Genomic DNA, 25898 nt, shown 5'->3' with positions numbered 1-25898 from the left:
TGAAACCTCCAAAAAAAACGCAGGGGTCCACTTTGATATTTTTGTAATTTTTTTAATTTGTAAAAATTCTAAAAAAAAAAAAAAAAAAAGTGCAATATTAAAACATAAATATTGAAAGTATTATTCTTGGCAAAGCTTTGATTTATTATTAGTTATTAATATCCGCATTGTAGCATTTTCTTTTTACATTGTGCCTTTTTGCTGTGTTTTTCCCATATTTGCTGTTTTGTTTTTGTTATATATGCATTTTTTGCTATTTAATTTTTTTGTTTTATTTTACTTATTTTTATAATTTTTAGTTATTTTAATAATTTAATTGACTGTTTTGTTTTTGTTATATATGCATTTTTTGATGTTTATTTTCTTGTTTTATTTTACTTATTTTTATATTTTTTAGTTATTTTAATAATTTAATTGACTTTTGTTTTTGTTATATATATGCATTTTTTTTATTTTTTTGTTTTATTGTACTTATTTTTTTTTACAATTTTTAGTTATTTTAATAATTTAATTTAATAATTTAAAGTTATTTAAATATATATTTAAAGACAAAGCTTTGTTTCATTATTAGTTGTGTCTACTATATTGGGTAATAGGAGTGAAAAGATGACTGTAGGGGTGTTATTTCATTTCTAGGGGGCTCTAATACTGTTAAAAATCATATAAACAGGATTTCTGTGCTCTAACTACAAAAGTATTATATAAATAATGCTACTTTGCGGGAATGTTCTTAAACATTTGAGCGTGATATTTGCATTTTTGACACTAAAGGTGAAAATCATTTAAGCGAAATAGTCATTTTTGTCTGGAAGAAACATTTAATCAGCTTCTGTCCCTGACCGATTTCCATCCTAACACTGTCTCCACATATCGACAAGCGAGTGTGCGCATGTGTCGGTGCACGTTTGGCCTCCACATGCGTTGTTAGCTCAGGGCAGGTGAGTGTTTGCCTACCTGTCCCCCTTTATGAGGCCCCGTGTTTGCACAAGGAATGCACCACGTCCGATTTGTCACTGAGTCTTATTGTTGAGCTCATCCGACCGCCGTGCGTGGCGGGGTTCTGCTTAGCCCCCCAGGCAAGTGACAAATATCTGCTATTCTTCCTCTTTTCCTCTTTTTCTATTTCATTCCGCTCAGGCTTGGGGGGGGAAGATGAGAAAACGATTAAGCACGATAAATGAGAGCAGTGCTTGAACGAGCTGTCCGTGTTGAATCACCGTGCCACATCACTTGCTGCAATTGTGCATACTATATTTATAAAGACCCAATCAAAATAACACAACGTGACTGAATCCCTTCTCTAATCTGCTGTATCCTGGGGATTTTGTATGAATTCTGATGAGCTTTGCGGCAACGAGGAGGAAGCCTCAAGTGAGCTAATGCCTCCCACTTGAGTGGTTAACAGAGCAATGACAAACGGCCCTGCACCGCTTTTCATGTTCAGGCCACCCAGCTCAAGTGTGTGCAGTGTCAACGCTCAAAAAAGACAACCAAAGCTGAAGCACTACCAGAAACTCCTGATGCTCATACTCCATAGTCTCCGGGTTCCATTTCACTGCTGCCCTCAGTCTCCTTTTGGATAAACTGAGGATCCTGGTGCTGTTTGTAAGAAGAACACTGACCATCATCACAGAAGAGCACACTTTCTCTCTTAAAGGGTCCCTGTTACAACCGCAAACGTAATAACTGCCCACAAAGGTAATGCAAATCTGCAGCTTTGAATGTAATAATCCCGCAAATGTAATACATTTCCCACAAATGTAATAAAATGTGCCTACTGCAAACGTAATACTGAATTTTCCTGCAAATGTAATAGTTAAAAGTGAAAATCTGTAAATGTAATAACTTCCCACAAATGTAATATGAGACAAAATAATGATGTTTTGGGTAGTTGTTGTTGTTTGTTCTTTCTTCTTCTAATGAGGGAGAAGGTGTAGATGTCAATTTGAGGATTTTAACAAGATTATTCTTTTTTTTCTTTTTTTGTGGAAAAAATATTATTCTATATATTATATTATATATTATATAATATTATTATACATTAGAGGAATCTTTAATTATTAAATTATAATTAATTTAAAATTAAAAAGATAACATAATTGTGATAATTGCAATAGTTTTTATTTTTTTGTTCTTTTTGTTTTTTAATTATTATTATTATTATATTTAATATTTTATTTATATTTATATTTTATTTCTTTTGATTATTTCTTATACACACAAAATCACACATACAATAATATACTGTAACTAAAACGCACATGTACGCCCACATACAAAATGTAATAATTTCCTGCAAATATAATAGGTATTACATTTGCAGGAAATTCAGTATTACAATTGCAGTGCGCAAATTTTATTACGTTTGTGGGAAATTTATTACATTTGCGGGATTATTACATTCAAAGCTGCAGATTTGTATTACGTTTGTGGGCAGTTATTTTTTAACAGTCCCTATAATGGAAAGACTTTTTAATGATGTCATAACAAACATCATATAAGTCATCATCTCCATCACTTGTTTGCGAAACGCTCAAATATCACGAAGGAAAAGCCTCCTCTCTTCAAGGTCATAATGATTGTTTGACTTGATTGTTTCTTTACTTTATTTTACTTTTATTTAACCTACAACTGTCACTCTATTGACAGTTACTATGGTACTCATTATGTCATTGTATGGTCATATCACCTCATACTTCGGTACGGGACAAAAAAAAAAAAACTTAAACTGTATTACGATGGCCAATCATAAACGGATCCACGTGTGAATTAGTTTCCTGTCTTAAAAGTCTTAAAAATGAATAATTCATTTAAATGGTTTTATGTGACTTCAAATGTAAAACATTATTTTCACTTAAAAATAAAATAAAAATAAAAATAAAAATAAAAATAAAAATGGAAAAATAATTAATATAATTAATATTAATGAATTAATAAATTATATAAAATTTATTAATTTTTATTAATTAATTAAAAAAATAATTAATTAATAAAAAACAATACTTTGAAATGAAAAAATAAACATTTGAATTATATCAGAAAGGCAGGAAGTGAACAAATGTAACAGTTACTGATTGTAAAAGTACCAGATGGAGGGGTAGGATTTAATAAGCTTTGCTTCTTCCTACTCCTTTTGGACATGTGGAACTGTGAACTGATTATGGGATGCACTCAATTGTAATCTGATGCATGTTCAAATGAAATAAAACCATGACCATTACAAATGTGTAGGTTAAATAACATTGCATTTGTAGGTTAAATAAAACGCAAATAAAGTAAAGAAACAGTCATATTTTTATGTTTTTAATATTTTTGTTTGTCATGGTGTCCGGCATGTGCAAGTAAGTCTTCATTTGTTTTACGTATGAGTTGTGTATGCCCGTGGGGGTCTCTCACCCTGTGCCACCATCTGGGTGGTCCTCACGGCTGGCTTGTCCGTAATCCTCCTGTCCCATAAATCAGTGTCCGAGCTGGGGACGGGAGCTGATGCTGTGTGACCAGCGGAGCGAGCGGGGTGGGCTCGAGGCACTAAGCCGAGGTTCTGGCCGCTCGTTGGCCCGGCTCAGCCCCCCGGAGGGGGCCCTGGCCACACGTCAGCTCTCCACACCGTCTTTAAAACAACTCATCATGCATGACTGACTTTTGGGAAATGGCCCCGGCTGGCCGTCATTAACTGCGCCGGTTGGTGTTCAATTTTCAGTCTAATAATAATCTCAGTTTGTTCTGACAAAAGCTGAAATGGCGAGTGATGTTTTTTTTTTTTTTTCCTGTGATCCGAGCGCCAAGATGAAAGCCACATCCGTTCTACCTCTCTCCAAGAACGAGTCGAGAGGATGAAGGCCTGTCCGAGCTGTCTGGCTGGCACACAGCTCTCCGCTGAGCTTTTATCTCAGGGGGAAAATTGGTCGCAGTTCTGACCAGACCTGGCGCTCTGTCCGGAGGAGGCCTGTGGCATTAATAAAGATAATGCTGCTTGGAATAATAACAGTCAATTGTAGGAGCCAGACAACACAAAAAACAAGTGCAGCGGAACACAAAAGAAGCCAAGATGAAAGGCTGAAAGGTAGAAGTGTGCACCTCTCGTGGGAACTGATGGAAGCTTTATGCACATACTCGCGTACAAACAGCGCTGAGTGGGATCTTATGCCGATTTTGACCCTCAGGTGTCGCGCCTGCCGAAGCGCAATTTTTTCTTTTGTTTGCCAAGATCACAGACATGTATTTCTTTGTGTTCATTTGTCCCCATCCCTGTCATACACCTTCATTTTTTTTTCATTTTCTCTATTCCCCCATCGCTCTTGCTGAGTGCAATTTAGTTTGATGAGCAGGTGGTCTTTCTGTTGAAGCACTTTTGTGCCGTGTTGGGCTTTCAGTCGGAGTCAGTCATGTAGACCAGGATTGGAATGGCCGCAGCGGTGGTGGTGGTGTGGGGTGTTGGCGGCGTCGACCTCAGCGCCCCTGCAATCTGAAGCACGCAGAGCCCCCCCCCCCCCGATTGAAAGAGTTATTTTGTATCTAAGTCTCTCAAGTCGCACCCCAGATGGCTTTTGTGCTAGAGGGAAAACCAGCTTGGGGTTGTGAAGGAAAAGTCCTTCAGGCTTTGGTGGATCTCTTGAGCTCAGCATGCAAAAAGCATTGTGGGCCAGACAGGCGGAGAAGGCAACACGCCGTCGTTTCGACTTTTTTGTCACACTGATTCAGAACAAAATAGGTGGATTAAAGTGACTGGCTCATCACACGCACTAACACAGTCATATTGAAGCTTGGAGAAGTTAAGGTTGGATTTAGTGCCGATATCCAATATCATTGTTTTTACCAAAAAAAAAGTGTCCCTGAATGCCCCTTGCTGGAGTCGAGTGACAATGAGGAAGAGAGTGAGTTGGAGATATATACAGTATACTGTAAGGTAGGGGTGGGCAAACTTTTTGTTAGTTAACAAAATTGTCTGGGGGGCCGGAATATATATTTAACACACACACACACACTATTTTACGCTAATAAAAAAACAATCCGCATTGAATTATTTGTCTAATTTTATCTATAAAAGTGTCATACTATCAGCTGTTTGTTCTCATGTCCCTTTTTTCAGGAGCACTTTAAACATCAGACCAGAGCAAACTACGAAATTGAATTTTTTGAAATACTTACAAAGCAACAGGCGGACAGGATTCAAACGCTTGGTGGGCCGCATGTGGCCCCTGGGCCGTAGTTTGCCCATCCCTGCTGTACGGTGTTGGAATTGTTCAGGTCAGAATAAAGTTCTAAAGGTGCGTCAGATTCTGCAGGGACACTATTGTGTTATAGACTGGATTGTGTGGCCCTACTACGAAATGGAATTTCTTGAAATTTAAAAGTTGAAATACTTAGAAAGCAACTGGCGGGCCAGATTCAAACGCTTGGTTGGCTGCATGTGGCCCCTGGGCCGTAGTTTGCCCACCCCTGCTGTACGGTGTTGGAATTGTTCAGGTCAGAATAAAGTTCTAAAGGAGCGTCAGATTCTGCAGGGACACTATTGTGCTATTGACTGGATTGTGTGGCCCTACTACGAAATTGAATTTCTTGAAATTTAAAAGTTGAAATTCTTAGAAAGCAACTGCCGGGCGGGATTGGTGGGCCGCATGTGGCCTCGGGCCGTAGTTTTCCCACCCCGGCTGTACAGTGTTGGAATTGTTCAAGTCAGAATAAAGTTCTAAAGGAGCGTCAGATTCTGCAGGGACACTATTGTGCTATTGACTGGATTGTGTGGCCCTACTACGAAATTGAATTTCTTGAAATTTAAAAGTTGAAATTCTTAGAAAGCAACTGGCGGGCGGGATTGGTGGGCCGCATGCGGCCTCGGGCCGTAGTTTTCCCACCCCGGCTGTACGATGTTGGAATTGTTCAAGTCAGAATAAAGTTCTAAAGGAGCGTCAGATTCTGCAGGGACACTATTGTGCTATTGACTGGATTGTGTGGCCCTACTACGAAATTGAATTTCTTGAAATTTAAAAGTTGAAATTCTTAGAAAGCAACTGGCGGGCGGGATTGGTGGGCCGCATGCGGCCTCGGGCCGTAGTTTTCCCACCCCGGCTGTACGATGTTGGAATTGTTCAAGTCAGAATAAAGTTCTAAAGGAGCGTTAGATTCTGCAGGGACAACTATTGTGCTATTGACTCGATTGTGTGGCCCTATTACGAAATAGAATTTCTTGAAATTTAAAAGGTGAAATTCTTAGAAAGCAACTGGCGGGCAGGATTGGTGGGCCGCATGTGGCCTCGGGCCGTAGTTTTCCCACCCCGGCTGTACGATGTTGGAATTGTTCAGGTCAGAATAAAGTTCTAAAGGAGCGTCAGATTCTGCCGTGACACTATTGTACCTCTGTCAACATAACAGAAACAGGGTGGCGCAATTCAGTAGGATTTTTGTCGTTTTTTGTCCAAATTCTGCTCTACTTGACCACAACCAGCAGAGGCGCTGTTGATTTAGTCTCAACTAGTACTTTTTTTGGTCTGAAGAACTTTGGCTGTGTCTTTCAGTGCTTCAGTTTTCATGACACGTTATTAATTAGCACATCTGTTAACAGTCAAAGTCATACGTCGTCCATCTTCAACGTGCTGCAATCATCTCCTTGGCAGCACACAACCAAACAAGCAATATGCTAGCCAATAACACCACTCCTCCATTCTTAAATTGTTAAGGTAACCCCCCCTTCCTTGCCCTTGAACATGACCCTGTAGTACCCCCATTTCTAAATATTGTTAAGGGGTAGATGTTGGTCTAGTGGTTTTCTTATTGACTCGGCGTTTGCGGTTTGGCTCTAAAAGTGATTACAAAATGTGTTTGAGATTGATGACTCCTTTTACAGTCAGGAGTTGCTTCATGTGGATTAATAACTCGGTGATTACGCCGACTGGTTTAGTTTGGGGAAATAGTCAAATGTTGTTATTGCGTAAATGGGTAAACTTACTTGACCGATGATTAGGATAGGGTCGTGTACTGTAAAAGCTTTTAGATCTGATGAAGACTGATGGATTTCGGGGGTTGGACTTTGTCCCTAGAGTGCTTTCTGTCGAGGTTTCACAAGTGGCGGCGTCTACTCACACTGATAAACAGCAGGGATTGGATCCAGACCCTGTTGGGGTCTCTTGGAGCCTTGGGGCTTGTAACCACACATACTGGGAATGTTAGTCATTTGTTTATTATTGGTCATATTTGCCCGCTCCTAATCCTTGACTGGATTAGGCTTCATGTGTTGTTCATTCCACCTTTTTCCAGCGTGCACCTTTTGACTTAGAGTTTTTATGGGTTTTTTTTTAACTTGTGAAAGCTTGTTAGAAATCACAAAAATTGACATGCTAACTAGTTGACCCATACATTAATTCCCTCACACATTTTAACAAGCAGATCCAGAAAAGGTCATTTTCTTAGATTGACTCTTAAACAAAGATGCTAAATATTTGGTGTTGCGCTACTACGAAATTTGATGTTTTGAAATTCAAAAGTTGAAATTCTTAGAAAGCAACTGGCGGGCCGGATTCAAATGCTTGGTGGGCCACACGTGGCCCCCGGGCCGTAGTTTGCCCACCCCTGCTGTATTGTGTAGTATAGTATATATATATATATATATATATATATATATATATATATATATATATATATATATATAGTAGTATAGTATATATAATTGTTCAAGTCAGAATAAAGGGGCGTCAGATTCTGCAGGGACACTATTGTGTTATTGACAATTTACTGCATTAGGCATCATGTGTTCTTCATTCCACCTCTTGATTTAGAGAGCTTTTATGTTTTTTAAAAACGTCTGAAAGCTTGTTAATAATCGCAAAAATTGACATGCTAATAATCACAAAAATTGACATGCTAACTATTTGACCCATACATTTTGCCCATTGTGAATTAAAACAACAGAAAACTGTTTTTCAAAACACCAGAAGTCTTCAAGGTAGGAACAGATTCTACCATACATGAATAAACACAGTGGAGTGTGTTATTTACAGTACAATAACAGGTCACTGTATGTTTCCTGTTTGATACTGTACTTTGTACTGTACTGTATTTGCTCAGTTTTCCCTCTGATAACCAACATTTACTTCTCTGCATCGGTAACATTAATTCCTTCAGCTCATTTTAACAAGCAGATCCACAAAAGGTCATTTTTTTAGATTGACTCTCAAACAAAGATACTAAATATTGGGTGTGGCCCTACTACGAAATTGAATTTCTTGAAATTTAAAAGTTGAAATACTTAGAAAGCAACTGGCGGGCTGGATTGAAACGCTTGGTGGGCCGCATGTGGCCTCTGGGCCATAGTTTTCCCACCCCTGCTGTACGGTGTTGGAATTGTTCAGGTCAGAATAAAGTTCTAAAGGAGCGTCAAATTCTGCAGGGACACTATTGTGCTATTGCCTGGATTGTGTGGCCCTACTACGAAATTGAATTTCTTGAAATTTAAAAGTTGAAATTCTTAGAAAGCAACTGGTGGGCGGGATCAGTGGGCCGCACGTGGCCTCGGGCCATAATTTTCCCACCCCTGCTGTACGGTGTTGGAATTGTTCAGGGCGGAATAAAGTTCTAAAGGAGCGTCAGATTCTGCAGGGAAACTATTGTGCTATTGACTGGATTGTGTGGCCCTACTACGAAATTTAATTTCTTAAAATTTAAAAGTTGAAATACTTAGAAAGCAACTGGCGGACGGGATTGGTGGGCCGCATGTGGCCTCGGGCCGTAGTTTTCTCACCCCTGCTGTACGGTGTAGGAATTGTTCAGGTTCTAAAGGAGCGTCAGATTCTGCAGGGACACTATTGTGCTATTGACTGGATTAGGCATCATGTGTTCTTCATTCGACCTTTTTCCAGCGTGCACCTCTTAATTTAGAGAGTTTTTATGTTCATCGATTTGCTCAGTTTTCCCTCTGATAACCAACATTTTCTTCTCTCCATTCTGTAACATTAATTCCTTCACGCATTTTAACAAGCAGATTCAGAAAAGGTCTTTTTTTTTTAGATTGACTCTTAAAGATACAAAGATACTAAATATTGGGTGTGGCCCTACCTTACGCAGTACAGCAAGACTTTTTTTCTGAGGGCTTTCCAGTCGAGTGTGATGGGGTGTAAGTGTCATGGGGTGGTACTTAATTGGCAGCTTTTGTGGTAAACGCAGATATGCTCCACTATGCATATCTTCCTCAATGGCCCGTTGCACGTTTTGCCTTTTTAAATTGTCCTTTAATTGGCTGCACAGTCACAGTCTCTTGCCTTAAAGTGTCCGCTGTGCTACCTGCATGCGGTCTGTTTGACTCAGAGGTTCCGGGACAAAGCCAGATGTTTTGTTTTCGTTCTTTGGTTCTTTTTATAGATTTTATATCTTCATGATTCTTACATCTTCATACATGTTGACATGTATGACCCCTCAAATCTGACCTCTAGAGGACCCTGACTGGTTTGTCGGCTAGATCTAGGGATGACTTCTCCCCGTGCACCATCCACTTCCACAACCAGGCTGCATCAGCAGTCCTGAAAGACCCCAGCAGCACTCTGATCCCACCATGGGGTGTATGACTGTGGCTCTTGCTGCACTCCACGTTAATCCCCTTCCCTTTTAACCACAATGGGAAACATGTGCTTACTCTGTGTAGGGTACAGGCCCACCATGGGAGAGGCTGTTTACCTTGACTCCAAAACTAACATTTCACAGCTCCCGTGGGCACGGCTGCTTGCTACTCTCTCTCTGCTGCTTTCAAATAAAAATGGCCGACAATCAATTGGCGTCATTTTGGTGCAGACAAGATAATAACCCTCCTCTGTTGTTGCACAATATAACTGTCTCTTCACTTGTCAGCCTGTAAAATTTGACACTTTTTTTTCCCAGGAAAAAGCATGGAAGGCAGTCTAATTTGTCCTTTGAATGAGCTGCTTGCTGTAATTTTATTACCCTCTTGAATTTCCCTTCCAAACTGAACTTTGGACCCCCCCTCCGACACTGATGATTGTGCATATCTTGCTTCTTGGTAAGAGAATGACAAACAACGAGCTTGCATTCTAAACCGACATAAGCCGCCCTTTTGGAATTTGAATTAGAAGTTCATGGCTTTGTCCTGAAATGCTGGTCTTTCTGTGTTAAGGAACGCGTAGCCCTCGGGCAGGAAATACACTCCAGATGAAGATACTACACTGTGCTTTATTTGACCCTTGTGTTGTGTGCATGTTAACCCTTTATCTGGCTAGGAAGGGGGGGGGGGGGTCAAAATGGACCTTGAATGCCTTACTTTGAACCAAGCACAGTCGTCCCTCGTTATGTCACAATAATTAATTCATAAATGATTGCTTGGTTGACTATGGCCTAGTATTTGTAAAACAATATTGAAAGACAAGTTATATGTAGTGTTGTGATCACTAGGCATCAGTAATATTATGAGACATGACATTAGATTGCATGACCTTTCACCTTGCATGGAGACTGACTACTAAAACAGCAGAGCCCAGCCGACATACCATGGCTGAGACAGACACGCCATGGCTGAGACGGACATAACACAGCTGAGACGGACATAGCACAGCTGAGACGGACATGCCATGCCATGGCTTAGATGGACATGCCATGGCTGAGACGGACATAACACAGCTGAGACGGACATAACACAGCTGAGACGGACATGCCATGCCATGGCTTAGATGGACATGCCATGGCTGAGACGGACATAACACAGCTAAGACAGACATGCCATGGCTGAGACGGACATGCCATGGCTAGACGGATGTGCCATGGCTGACACGGACATAACACGGCTCAGTCAGACATGCCATGGCTGAGACGGACATGCCATGGCTGAGACGGACATGCCACGGCTGAGACGGACATGCCACGGCTGAGACGGACATGCCACGGCTGAGACGGACATGCCACGGCTGAGACGGACATGCCACGGCTGAGACGGACATGCCACGGCTGAGACGGACATGCCATGGCTGAAACGGGCATGCCATGCCATGGCTGAGATGGACATGCAATGGCTGAGACGGACATAACACGGCTGAAACGGACATGCCATGGCTTAGACGGACATGCCACGGCTTAGACGGACATGCCACGGCTGAGATGGACATAACACGGCTGAGACGGACATAACACGGCTGAGACGGACATAAGACGGCTGAGACGGACATGCCATGGCTGAGACGGACATGCCATGGCTGAGACGGACATGCCATGGCTGAGACGGACATGCCATGGTTGAGACGGACATGCCATGGCTGAGACGGACATGCCATGGTTGAGACGGACATGCCATGGCTTAGATGAACATGCCATGGCTGAGACGGACATGCCATGCCATGCCATGGCTTAGATGGACATAACACAGCTGAGACGGACATGACATGACTGAGACAAACATGTCATGGCTGAGACGGACATGCCATGGCTTAGACAGACATACCACAACATTTTTTCCTCATGTTGCTGGAACTTCAAACAGTTTGTGTTTGGAGGTTCTACTGTACTTCTTGTAAGTCCTTGAATGCCTCTGTAGTTACAGTACATGACACAGGCTACCTCACTATTATCCCTGCAATGGAATCTTTTTATTCCAATGATAAAACCCTACTAAGACTTGAGACCACAGGAACTATAGAGGGTACCACATGTGGAGGTCTTACCTGAAACGCAGGTGACCGATTGTTAGCCGCATTCCGCTGGCAGCATCGGACTGAACCATATCCTGGCCTTTGCAGGTGTGGCAGGTGATCTGAGGGTTGAGAGAGCTCTTCCTGTTGTAACTAGAACCACGACCAGCTTTACCCCCCCCCACCCCCCGTCTCCCCTCCACTCTTTCCTGTCCTTTTATCCATGGCATCCATGGCAGTCTTAACTAGGGCGCCGTCCTGCTGTTTCCTCGCCAGTCGCCATTGCCGGTCATCTCAGGTGTCATTGTGAAGATAGACTGATCGTACCCCCCCCCCCAGTTGAACTTGAGTTGAGCTTTGCTGACGCTTCACTGTAAAGGAAAAAAACACTAAGGGCAAACGTTACCACACGGCGTGTGTGTAGGATTTTCTTCATTACGATGAACGCAAAGACCGCAGTGATTGTTTTTTTAAATTGATAAATAAGTACTTGACTTCTTTCAACGTTTGCTTGTTGATTAGCCCTGATGGATACATTGATGTTGTTGAATGGCTTTCTGATTAGAAGCATGGAACCTCATTTAAGTCTGGTCGGGAAAGACTTCTTCCGTACTTCCTCCGGTAGTCTGGCTTTGATTAAGTCCAAGTTTTTACAGTTCAACGCAGATTGAACGACATAAAACGTAATTGCATATGGACGTTCAGGTAGGCAATGAGTTGTTAGATCCAATACCCAATTTGTATCAAAAGTACAGTGTATAGTCCTGTATGTACAGCATATTAATACTGAGATGTGTATATCTTAATAGACGAGAGGAGTAACCCTAAGGGGTAAGAAATGGATCCAGTAAGCCTGTTTTTGACAACCAAAAACCAGGACACTCAACCCATCAATGAGAAACTCAAAGATGCTGTATAATTCCAATATGTTCTATAAGTATTCTATGCATAGAAATACATTCATTCATTCATTTTCTGCCGCTTATCCAGAAAAGGTCGTTTTTTTAGATCGACTCTTAAACAAAGATACTAAATATTGGGTGTGGCCCTACTACAAAATTGAATTTTTTGAAATTTAAAAGTTGAAATACTTAGAAAGCAACTGGCATAGTTTTCCCACCCCTGCTGTACGGTGTTGGAATTGTTCAGGTCAGAATAAAGGTCTAAAGGAGCGTCAGATTCTGCAGGGACACTATTGTGATATTGACTCTTGACTGGATTAGGCTTCATGGGTGTACATGTGTGACAGGCTTCATCAATGATAAACTGATGAAGCAAAAATTTGCTTCTTCCTACTCCTTTTGAATTATATTTTTGTAATTATATCATTATAGGCCACAGGTCAATAATAAATATAAATATTTAGACTGTATTCTCATAATTATATAGATTTTTTTGCAATTTAACCTTTTATTATTATAGTTTGCGAAACGGCCCCCGGACCGCACTTTGGGCACCACAGGGCTAGTCACTTCCCATGTCTCTATTCCAAGTGCCTTCTCCCATCTCAACAAATTGCGTCGTTTGCCTCGTAACGACTTGTGAGGTCTGCACGCTAACCACTCGACCGCCGTGCAGCCCCATAGAAATACATAGAAACACAAATTCCGAAGGAAGAACGTTCAAAACCAGAACCCCGAAGGAACCTAAGATCAAATGCAAGTTTTTGTACACAACCAATACTTTAGGGGAAAATGTGCCCTTTGAAACCTGAACTCCCATTGTGCGTGGCATTCCCAGTAACTCCAATGTTTTGCTTTTTCTTTGGCCTTGTTGCGGCACCCCCACCCCCGCAACCTCTTAAGTCACATGCAACAGATTTTCCTAATACCGGTCAAGTTAATGCCACAACGAAAAAAAGAATGAAACTCAGGACATTTTCATTGCTTTTTTATAGAAAACCCAAAAACAAAACAGGACAACCATGACAATGTGGTATAAAATAGGATGTTTGGTCACAACAGAAGAACCATGACATATCTCCAAGACAATTTCCTGGGAAAACAAAATGTGGTTTAAAAAAAAATATATCAATTTGGATACTGGAGTGGACTGTGCCATTAATACCATAGTTGTCATAACTGTCATTTTGAACCCTCATGTCAAGACACAGGACTTTCCCCCAACACTGCAAACTACAATCACAATAACAAACAAGTCATACCTCTCACGGTGTCAATCGAGATTGTACTGTAGTCGTAACCTGAATAGAAGAATTATTCGTTCATCTATCTATCTTTTGCATTCCTGCCAAAACATGCCGCTGCAAGTGCCTCATTCCTTTGCCGAGCTCTGCTATGAAAGCACGGACCTCTGTGATTATGTTTGACAAAGAAAATGATTCACTTTGACTATGCTTTATAACAGCATATTGCTGGCTATTTCTTATGAGTATTCTACCGATGCTTATAGTTTAGATGAAATAAGAAGGCAAAAAAAAAAAAAAAAAAGTGTGTTTGGACCTGCAGACCTCAGCTTGAAGATGTAATCTGATTTGCAGAAAGAAACGCCTCGTTTCACATGACTGGTTTAAAGGGACCACTGGCGCAAGGTTGTGCCAGTGTCCCTGACTGGTTTTTGTGCCTTTTGTGTGTGTCGGTGTGTGTATACAGCGGCCACTTACTTTGTGTGTTTGACAGATATTGTGCAGTTTGAAACTTTTAAATGAGCTTCATGTAGGAAAAGTCTCTAATTGAGAGGCAATTAGGCATCTGGAAAAAGGTTCAGAGGGGTTTGTTTGCAAGTCCCTGTTTACACATCTCCTAAAGTGGCAGCTTTATTGTGAGCTAATGGACCATCAGAAATCATATCAAATAATTGAAATCATCCCTAAAGCCTCAGTTGTCTTTACGGTGCTACTTGGAATAAATCCCCTCGGATTCGTCATGTTTTTTTTTTTCCAACATTATCAGCTAGATGTGGTCCACCATGTGATTTTCATTGAAGTCGATAAAGTGACTGACATATGTTAGTTGTGGAAAAGAGGATGCCCCATGCCATGGCATGTTTGTCTCAGCCGTGGCATGTGCGTCTCAGCCATGGCATGTGTGTCTTAGCCATGGCATGTCCATCTCAGCCGTGTTATGTCCATCTCAGCCGTGTTATGTCCGTCTCAGCCATGGCATGTCTGTCTCAGCCATGGCATGTCCGTGTCAGCCGTGTTATGTCCGTGTCGGCCGTGTTATGTCCGTCTCAGCCGTGTTATGTCTGTCTCAGCCATGGCATGTCCGTCACTGCCATGGCATGTCCGTCACTGCCATGGCATGTCAATCTCGACATGGCATGTCCGTCTCAGCCATAACATGTCCATCTCAGACATGGCATGTCCGTCTCAGGCATGGCATGTCTGTCTCAACCATGGCATGTCCGTCTCAACCGTCGCAGCCATGGCATGTTTGTCTCAACCATGGCATGTCCGTCTCAACCGTCGCAGCCATGGCATGTTTGTCTCAGCCATGGCATGTCCGTCTCAGACATGGCATGTCCGTCTCAACCATGGCAGCCATGGCATGTCCGTCTCAGCCGTGTTATGTCCGTCTCAGCCGTGTTATGTCCGTCTCAGCCATGGCATGTTTGTCCCAGCCATGACATGTCCGTCTCAGCCATGGCATGTCCGTCTCAGCCATGGCATGTCCGTCTCAGCCATGGCATGTCCGTCTCAGCCATGGCATGTCCATTTAAACCATGGCATGGCACGCCCGTCTCAGCCATGGCATGTCCGTCTCAGCCATGGCATGTCCATTTAAACCATGGCATGGCACGCCCGTCTCAGCCATGGCATGTCCGTCTCAGCCATGGCATGTCTGTCTCAGCCATGGCATGTCCGTCACTGCCATGGCATGTCCGTCACTGCCATGGCATGTCCGTCACTGCCATGGCATGTCAATCTCGACATGGCATGTCCGTCTCAGCCATAACATGTCCATCTTAGACATGGCATGTCCGTCTCAGCCATAACATGTCCATCTCAGACATGGCATGTCCGTCTCAGGCATGGCATGTCTGTCTCAACCATGGCATGTCCGTCTCAACCGTCGCAGCCATGGCATGTTTGTCTCAACCATGGCATGTCCGTCTCAACCGTCGCAGCCATGGCATGTTTGTCTCAGCCATGGCATGTTTGTCTCAGCCATGGCATGTTTGTCTCAGCCATGGCATGTCCGTCTCAGACATGGCATGTCCATCTCAGCCATGGCATGTCCATCTCAGCCATGGCATGTCCGTCTCAACCATGGCAGCCATGGCATGTCCGTCTCAGCCGTGTTATGTCCGTCTCAGCCGTGTTATGTCCATCTCAGCCATGGCATGTTTGTCCCAGCCATGACATGTCCTTCTCAGCCATGGCATGTCCGTCTCAGCCATGGCATGTCCGTCTCAGCCATGGCATGTCCATTTAAACCATGGCATGGCACGCCCGTCTCAGCCATGGCATGTCCGTCTCAACCATGGCATGTCCGTCTCAACCGTCTCAGCCATGTGACTGACATATGTTAGCTGTGGAAAAGAGGATGCCCCATGAGGAGGCATTTGTATGTTTATTTACTCCTGAGAGTGTCCAGCGTCATAGTTGATCATACCCGCCTTGTGTAGAGAGCTTATACACGAGACGATGAAGCGGGCAGGAGGCTCCGATCCCATCAGGCGTGTCAGCAGGGGCGTTTTTTTCATAAGGAACTAATCTCACCACACAAAGGGGCGTCCGATATTAGAAAAAGAGCCCCTACCCTCCAGCTAATCAAGACCCGAGCAGCCCTCGGCCGGGCTTTGCCAGGCCTCTTAAGCATTACCTCATCTGGAGGCTTAGCCTAGCCACATGCAGTTCCAGTCTCCTGCTGTTCCACATGATAACTCACTTACCTCATGATCAGCGGGGGGGATACGAAAGAGGATAGAAGAGAAATGGGCGCTGTGTCAGGTGAAGGTATTTTTAAAGGGATGGGAAAAGATCATGAGGTTGTGTCCGCTGTTTCTGGTGCGATGTTATTGCCACTCGGAAACCGTGCATTTGTTCCCAAGGAAACAAGGGCCTCAAAATGAATGAATGTCTGAGCTGACTTTGGTCCAACACTCATAGTTTTGGTCTTAAACATGTCCGCATAGAGAAACCTGCAACTTCTCAATCCAGTACTGACTTGTACCTGTTGACCTTTACTTATAGCAGCACATTTAGCATAGCTACAAAGGACTCAAACGAGTCAACATTTTAGGTACAGCCAACCTCCGACTTGAAACCTTAGCTTCACATTCAGGATTGAGGTGATCTACTGTATGTCACTCATCAACGCCGGACTTTTGCAATGGTCCGTGAAGATACCAGGGAGAGTATGAGCCATGTGGTTAGCATAACGCCGCATTCGGCTGAAAAACACAGCAACAGGTTGGAAGGCTGGAGGGTCCAGAATTAAAGATTACATTACCAGACCATCAGACCATCCATTTGTGACACTACATACTTCTAAATCCTAGACAGTCACAGTCGGGCAATGAAGAGTCTCCAGTTAGACTACCGGGCATGTTGGTTGTGGGAATGTTGGACGAAACCAATATCTACTGACTGTGAGACAAACCTACTAAGCATTATGTAGTGTTGGCATGTCGGTCTCAGCCATGGCATGTCTGTCTAAGCCATGGCATGTCTGTCTAAGCCATGGCATGTCCGTCTCAACCGTCTCAGCCATGGCATGTCAGTCTCAGCCATGGCATGTCCGTCTCAACCGTCTCAGCCATGGCATGTCCGTCTCAGCCATGGCATGTCCGTCTCAGCCATGGCATGTCCGTCTCAGCCATGGCATGTCCGTCTCAGCCATGTCATGTCCGTCTCAGCCATGTCATGTCCGTCTCAGCCATGGCATGTCCGTCTCAGCCATGGCATGTCCGTCTCAGCCATGGCATGTCCGTCTCAGCCATGGCATGTCCGTCTCAGCCATGGCATGTCCGTCTCAGCCATGGCATGTCGGACTCAGCCATGGCATGTCGGACTCAGCCCTGTGATGTCCGTCTCAGCCATGGCATGTCCGTCTCAGCCATGGCATGTCGGACTCAGCCATGGCATGTCCGTCTCAGCCATGGCATGTCCGTCTCAGCCATGGCATGTCCGTCTCAGCCATGGCATGTCCGTCTCAGCCATGTCATGTCCGTCTCAGCCATGGCATGTCCGTCTCAGCCATGGCATGTCCGTCTCAGCCATGGCATGTCGGACTCAGCCATGGCATGTCGGACTCAGCCCTGTGATGTCCGTCTCAGCCATGGCATGTCTGTCTCAGCCATGGCATGTCCGTCTCAGCCATGGCGTATTCGTCTAAGCCATGGCATGTTCTTCTCAGCCTTTGTATGTCAGCTGGGCTCTGCTGTTTTAGTAGCCAGTCTCCATGCAAGGTGAAAGGTCATGCCATGTCTCATAACATTACTGATGCCTAGTGACCATAACACTACATATGAGGCATTGTTGGACTCAACTTTTTGAATAACATCCTTTCTTTTTTTCTTTTTTTTCAGATGATATCAGGTGAGCACGCTGGTAACCAGATCTCTTGGAGTTCCCCAGGTAATTAGGATCTGTAATCTTTCCGTGTAATATGCCGCATGATCCCATGTCGTCTTCTTATATAAACTGACCTTTGACACAACGACCCAAGTATGCTGCGCTCGCTGATCAAACAGATTGCAGCAGAAGTCTGTCTCAGTAGGATGCTATGAAAGTCAAGTCATGACAGCGCCGTAAAGAATGCGGCGGCACAGAGATATCGCTTCAAACGCTCTCATCCTGCCAGTGGAACCTGAATGAAGATATGCCAAGATAGCCCACCGCAGCGTCGGTGACCTTCAAAGCACCCCGATGATGGACTTACGCAGGGCTGCCAGCGGGCTCAATGAAGGCCACTGTAGACCAATAAGGGTAGACGTGGATGCTCGACCTCAATGTGAGTCTCTGTGTGTAAATGAAGGAGAACCATGTTCCTGTGAGAGCATGGCAGCGTGCCCGCAAACAAGTACAGGAGATGGGCTGATGAGGAAGGGTGATAGGGGCCGGCCCCAGGCATCCGTGGGCATGCTGGGGCTGGGAGGCAGGTTGAGACCTGGATCTGAACTGGATCTGCTCCAAACTCTGAGGCATCACAGAAGGGAAAAACCGAATGGAAAGATGAAGGACGGATGTTAATTGAAAGGTAAACCTGAAAGACAATTAACCAGACGAGTAGCTTTGGAATGGTGCAAAGTCCATGCAGAGAAGCGATCCAAACTTCGGACTAGACTCCATCCCAGATGTTGGTGGAACGTGACTCCTCACAAGTACACTGTAAACCCGAATGAGTTAGCAGAACTCAAAAAAAGTCATTCATTCATTCATTTTCTACCGCTTTTTCCTCACGAGGGTCGCAAGTGAGGCAGTCAATTTTGAGTTCATAAACTCAAACGTTTGAGTATATCAGAGCTTTAATATTTGGAGTTGATATTAGATATACTTTTTTTAATTTTGAGGTAAACGAGAAATAGCTTTCTTTTTTGCATTCTCTCTCCCATGCATTCTCCATTCTTTAGTTTTTATTCTCATTTCAACTCTTTCCATAGGATGAAGGTTTGCATGTGTAACCTACATAGTACAAATCTGATGCAATGGATTTATTCTTAGTTGATTCTTTGTTTGATTTATTCATGTTTAATTGATTTTTTTAATGAATTTTTTACTTTGAATTATTTTATTATTATTATTATTATTTATTAATATTATTATTTACTTATAAATACTTATTATTTATTTTTGTATTTTTATTTTGTATTTTTATTTATTTTTTTATTTTTATTTATGATTATGATGATGATCATGATGATTATTATTATTATTATTTTAAGTAGGTTACACAAATCTGCAAAAAGTTCACATTAATCAAAAATTACAAGTTAAATAAACAGAAAAGACAGATAATGCAAGTGGCAATCAACATTTATAAGTAGAACTTTTAAGAAAATTTTAAGTTAACTATACTTATACTAATTAATTATTTTGAGCATTCTGATTTACAGTGTCTTAAGTTGTATGCACTTAAAAACATAGTTTATGTTTTTAAGTTAATCTTACTTAATATAGCCATAGTTCAATTTAGTCAAAACATATTAGTTAAAAGTACTAAAAACATGTTAAATAAACTCGACATAAGTAAGTTATTAGAACTTTTTAAGAACTTTGAGTATGCATAACCTAATTTATTTAAGTACTTTGAACATTCGGGTTTACAGTGTAGATACTTTTTTACTTTTTAATTAACTACTAGTTAATTATTTTAAGTAGGTTACACAAATCTGCAAAAAGTTCACATTAATCAAAAATGACAAGTTAAATAAACAGAAAAGACAGATAATGCAACTGGCAATCAACATTTATAAGTAGAACTTTTAAGAAAATTTTAAGTTAACTATACTTATACCAATTAATTATTTTGAGCAATCGGATTTACAGTATCTTAAGTTGTATGTAAACTATGTTTTTAAGTTAATCTTACTTAATATAGCTATAGTTCAATTTAATCAAAACATATTAGTTAAAAGTACTCAAAATGGAACAACATGTTAAATGAACTCGACATAAGTAGGTTATTAAAACTTTTTTAAGAACTTTGAGTATGCATAACTTCATCGGGTTTACAGTGTAGAGGCAAGAAGATGAGCAATGTTGATGGATGTCTACCTAATCTGACACAGTCCCCCCCCCAGGCTAGAGAGGATGTTCCCGCCACTTTACTGCCATGACAACAACAATATTGAACTCGCATAATGTCATTTTTTTTTGGGGGGGGGGGGCACCACCTACTTGCATGACCTCATCTCCTAATGTTTCGATAAACAAACATTTTGGAGTGTCGGGCGTCGAGAGTCAAGACCTGCTGAATCATGAAAGTTGGGATTGGTTGCTGAAGACAGACCAGTATGCATACCAGGAAAATACAACGTGCCCTTGAGCAAGGCACTGAATTCTGAACACTGAAGCAACTGTTCAGCTCGAGATCGGTCCCTCCGGAAGTCGCTGGAAAGAGACCAGTTTTCATGTCAAGAACTGCTGAGGTTCTCTTAAGCACGGCATTGAACTCACAACTGTGCTGGGTCATGATACAGCTTATCCAGAAATCATTTCGTCTGCGTTTGAAAGAGAATACCAGTCGACAATTATTATCCATCCAATGCTGTCGAGATCCTCTTGAGCAAGGCACCCTACCCCCAATGCTTCATTTATTTTGCTCGACCTGGATTTTTACCTCTGAGTTTTCGGATAATTTACCCTTGGAGGTTAGTCACGGCTGCTTCAAAGTTTTCAGAGAATTCCCTTCGGAGAGATTGTAAGGGAGACCTTGAGCAAGGCACTGAATACTGAAGCAACTGTTCAGAATTTTGAGAGGTCATCTGGAGGTCGGTCCTTCCACTTTGCTCGGGGGGGTGCCGACTTGCTTCAAGATACTGAAAAACAAACATTATTTATGGGAGCGGAAAGTCGCTTCAAGACCCCACTGGGGATGAAAATTAGGAAAATTGGGAAGTTGCTGGAAAGAGACCAGTTTTCATGTCAAGAACTGCTGAGGTTCTCTTAAGCACGGCATTGAACTCACAACTGTGCTGGGTCATGATACAGCTTATCCAAAAATCCTATCATCTGCGTTTGATAGATCCAATGCTGTCAAGATCCTCTGGAGCAAGGCACCCTACCCTTAATGCTTTATTTATTTTGCTCGATCTCCCGAGTTTTCGGATAATTTACCCTTGGAAGTCAGTCATGGCTGCTTCAGAGTTTTCAGAGAATTCCCTTCAGAGAGATTATAAGGGAGACCTTGAGCAAGGCTTTGAACCATCAACTGTTCTAGATCCCAATACACTCACTGGTCCTGATTGATTTCTCAAACGTTTCAGAAATTCAGTCTCTGGGATCAGTAAAAGTAGAATCCATCCAAGACAACCAAGTCGGGAATGGCAGGTCATCCAGAAACTGGAAAGTTGGTGGTTCAATCCTGGCCTCCATCCAGCCACTGCTGTTGTGTCCTTGGGCAAGACACTTCACCAACCTGTTGTTCGGGGTGTGAATCTCAGCACTGAGGACGATTCGATACACATCTCGATGCACTGCCAGCGATACGATATTTTACCGATACGCTGAATTTTCTGCCGGTACGATGCCTACGATTCCCCGTTTTCACGATACGATACGATAATCATTTAGTTTAAATGACGTTAATTCACAGCTTCTGTCCATATTCAATACAAAACACGAAATAATGATGGTGCGTTCATTGCGCCTGGGGAACAGCATATAGGGTGAAGTTGAACATTAATAAAATAGCGCTTGCATCGGATTTTACCGATACCCACAAACGCATCGCAGTGAATCTAGATTTCACCCGTCAATTGCATCCATAACCATTGAATGAGTCAATGCACTCAAATTGTGCATCGATTAATATCGATTAATATTGATTAATATCGATTATTTCCCACACCCTTAGTGTATATGAATGGTTGCTGCTGGTTGAAGAAGTTTCCATCAGTGTACCCCATAGCAGCTGTGGCTACAGATGTAGATTACCATCACCAGTTTGTGACTGATGAATGAATAATGGATTCAAGCCCCTTGAATATCTCAATAATTAAACTCTAATCCATACTCGACTTGCACTTAAGGAAGACCTTGAGCAAGGCACTGAATTCTGAACACTGAAGCAACTGTTCCGAATTTTTAGAGGTCATCTGGAGGTCGGTCCGTCCACTTTGCGGGGGCGGGGGGGGTGCCAACTTCAAGATACTGAAAAACAAACATTATTTATGGGAGCGGAAAGTCGCTTCAAGACCCCACTAGGGATGAAAATGAGGAAAGTTGGGAAGTTGCTGGAAAGAGACCAGTTTCCATGTCAAGAACTGCTGATCCCTCAACGGTTCTGAGCTGCGGTACACTTTGCTCGGCCTAAATGTTACATTACCGTTTAGGAGATGCTACAGGGATTAGCAAAACTTTATCCCTGGATATTTTGTACCATTGATGTTGTCCAGTGCTATAGGAGATAGGCTAACTATAGGCTAACAAACTGCTATGGGGTACACTGATGGAAACCGATTCTCCGATCACCAGCAGCAACCATTCATATACACAAAGGGTGTGGAAAATAATCGATATTAATTGATATTAATCGATATTAATCGATGAGCAATGCGAGTGCATCGGCTCATTCAATGGTTATGGATGCAATTGACAGGTGAAATCTAGATTCACCGCGATGCGTTTGTGGGTATCGGTAAAATCCGATGCAAGCGCCGTTTTATTAATGTTCAACTTCACCCCATATGCTGTTCCCCAGGTGCAATGAACGCACCATCATTATTTCGTGTTTTGTATTGAATACGGACAGAAGCTGTGAATTAACGTCATTTGAACTAAATGATTATCGCATCGTATCGTATCGTGAAAACGGGGAATCGTATGGCATCGTACCGCCAGAAAATTCGTATATCGTATATCGTATCGCTGGCAGTGCAACAAGATGTGTATCGTCCTCAGTGCTGAGATTCACACCCCAAACAACAGGTTGGTGAAGTGTCTTGCCCAAGGACACAACAGCAGTGGATGAGTAGAGGCCAGGATTGAACCACTGAGTTTCTGGATGACCTGCCATTCCCGACTTGGTTGTCTTGGATGGATTCTACTTTTACTGATCCCAGAGACTGAATTTCTGAAACGTTTGAGGAATCAATCAGAACCAGCGAGTGTATTATGACCTAGAACAGTTGACGGTTCAAAGCCTTGCTCAAGGTTTCCCTTATAATCTCTCCGAAGGGAATTCTCTGAAAACTCTGAAGCAGCCATGACTAACTTCCAAGGGTAAACTATCCAAAAACTCGGAGGTCGAACAAAATAAATGAAGCCTTGAGGGTTGGGTGCCTTGCCTAAGAGGATCTTGACAGCATTGGATGGATAGTGATTGTGGATACTGATTGTCAACTGGTATTCTCTATCAAACGCAGATGATAGGATTTTTGGATAAGCTGTATCATGACGCAGCACAGTGGGATGCAAGCGCCGTTTTATTAATGTTCAACTTCACCCCATATGCCGTTCCCCAGGCGCAATGAACGCACCATCATTATTTCGTGTTTTGTCTTGAATACGGACAGAAGCTGTGAATTAAAGCCTCACAGACTAAATTCAGGATTCATGATGGGAAGCAACATGGAGGCTTTCAGTTCATTTTCTGGAATCCGGTTGCGTCATCACGATGGGGCCAGTGATTTGTATGCAGTTTGATCGAATAAGATCTATTTGGCTTGATGAATAAAAATAAATTAAAATTAGCGTATGGATGCAATTTGTACGTCTTTAAAACGTCCAACTTCAGTGTTCATGTATGTGGAAGTATTTTTCAATCATTAGTTTTGTGTATTATGTTTCTAGGAACAGGCTAAATCCTGGTTTTTGGATTGTGCCGACGTGCACGACCGTCCGCAGATGTTTTTATCCTGGCAAGACGTCAGACAGCATGTGCTACATCACTGACAATTTCGCCGTCAAGATCCAGCGTCAGCTACTTTTGGACGAGGGGGAGAGAGAGAAGATTTGACATAAACCCAACAGGAACGGTGCAGAGGATTCGATTTCGCGGACATTATGAGATAGATCAGTCAAGTCCTGTCTGGAAGCTGGAAAAGCGAAGCCGAGTTGGGTGAATGCGCTGTAAGCGTACCTTCGTTAACCACAACGGATGGACATATTGTTTGACTTATTCTACACTGAGCTTGGATTAATATTTTCCCGTGCGGACATCTGCTTTTCATAGCTCAAACGCCGTCCATGTCACATCTACTGTGTTATCCGGGATACATCAACAAGCGCTGGAACTGCAAAAGGAAAATAATCAGAAGTTAATCCGAGCCAGTATTTAGACCGCTTTGACTGGTCAAGACCAAAAAAAAAAAAACGTCACATGCTTTGAATTTTCATTGCCAATTAATCTGAACTCAATCCCTTGGTTTAGTGCAGTTGAAACAAAATGAATAAACTGTCATCTGATGTTCAATGGAGTCATAAATGTTGAGGTTAGGATGTGGATTTAAATGCCACTCAGCTACTAAGAAAACTTTATGTTCCCAATTATGGCCTGGGGTTGTCTGGGAGACATGATATTTTGCACTTATTATTGTCTTTGTAACATTATTGCTGTGTATTTATTTATATATGTATTCAATTTTTGCTGTAATTAAAAATAATCATATTATGTGTTGACCTTTTTGCTTGTCTGCTTGTATTTAAAAACATCTAATGTTACATTTCTTTACCTCAAACAAATATAATATATTAAGAATATCACTGAACCAATAATTGTAAATAAATAATGTGGAATAACACCACTGGTTCTAGTGTGAAAAATATTGTTTTTTTTATTACATTTTCAGTTTACCATCATAAATGTCATTAAACCAGTACAGTCGTCCCATGGTTCCCATAGACCTGACCATGAAAAGTGAAAAGCCACGTTTACATGGACCCAAATATTCCAATTCCATTCGGGTTATTTGCTGAAACTGAAAGAATTTAACTTTTGTATACACCTCATTCCGAAAGTGCCAATCCGAATGAATATATAATCGGATTCACAGGGGTGGAATATTCCTTTCCCCAATCCGATTGAGGTATCTTGTAACTGCTCAGACGGAAAGTTGTCGTTGTGTTTTTTCTTCTTCTGTCCCTTATATACTTTATTCCGAAGTCTGTATAAATCTATATAAAACATATCCCAAGTTTAATTATAAAATATTAGCAAAATTGAATTTTGTCTTTGAAATTGTATCTTTTTTTATTTTTTATCTGTTTAAATTAATCCCGGGTGCGTTCTTCTATGACGTAACACACAGTTCGAGACGTTCTTCGGTTTTAAAAATGGAGGCCAGCAATTGGCACTGGACTGCTGCGAAAAGTTTGTTTTTAATCCAAACTAAATTTCAAAAATTAAATTAAATTAAATTAAATTAAATTAAATTAAATTAAAAAATTTGAGGAAGTCAGTATCACATGATGTTGATGTTTACGTTTTACTGCACATGCCCCGTTGACTATTCTGTTTTATTATAGCGGCATATGTAGACATGCGATTGGAATATTCCTTTCCATGTATACTGTGTTTTTGGAAAAGTCATTCAGAAAGATTCCATCCGGAAAGAGAAAAAAGTCCTCATGTAAGATTTCTTATTTACAAACCAAATATTTTTATAGTTTGTAGCTTCTACTTTTTCCCCATTATAGTAGACATAATAAGA

At 41.9% G+C, this 25898-nt stretch overlaps 1 long non-coding RNA gene across 1 annotated transcript in view; it reads left to right on the top strand.

The window, feature by feature from the left end:
• Positions 1-25545, top strand: part of LOC131103126 (uncharacterized) — a 72324-nt gene extending 46779 nt beyond the window's left edge. The window contains exons 3-4 of the long non-coding RNA XR_009119562.1: positions 18114-18162; positions 24040-25545. This is a non-coding gene — a long non-coding RNA (uncharacterized LOC131103126). The remainder of the gene's footprint in view (positions 1-18113; positions 18163-24039) is intronic.
• Positions 25546-25898: the final 353 nt, after the last annotated feature.

Source organism: Doryrhamphus excisus, chromosome 15, assembly GCF_030265055.1.
Source record: "Doryrhamphus excisus isolate RoL2022-K1 chromosome 15, RoL_Dexc_1.0, whole genome shotgun sequence".
NCBI lineage: Eukaryota > Metazoa > Chordata > Actinopteri > Syngnathiformes > Syngnathidae > Doryrhamphus > Doryrhamphus excisus.
This window is presented reverse-complemented; position numbering and strand designations above follow the sequence as displayed.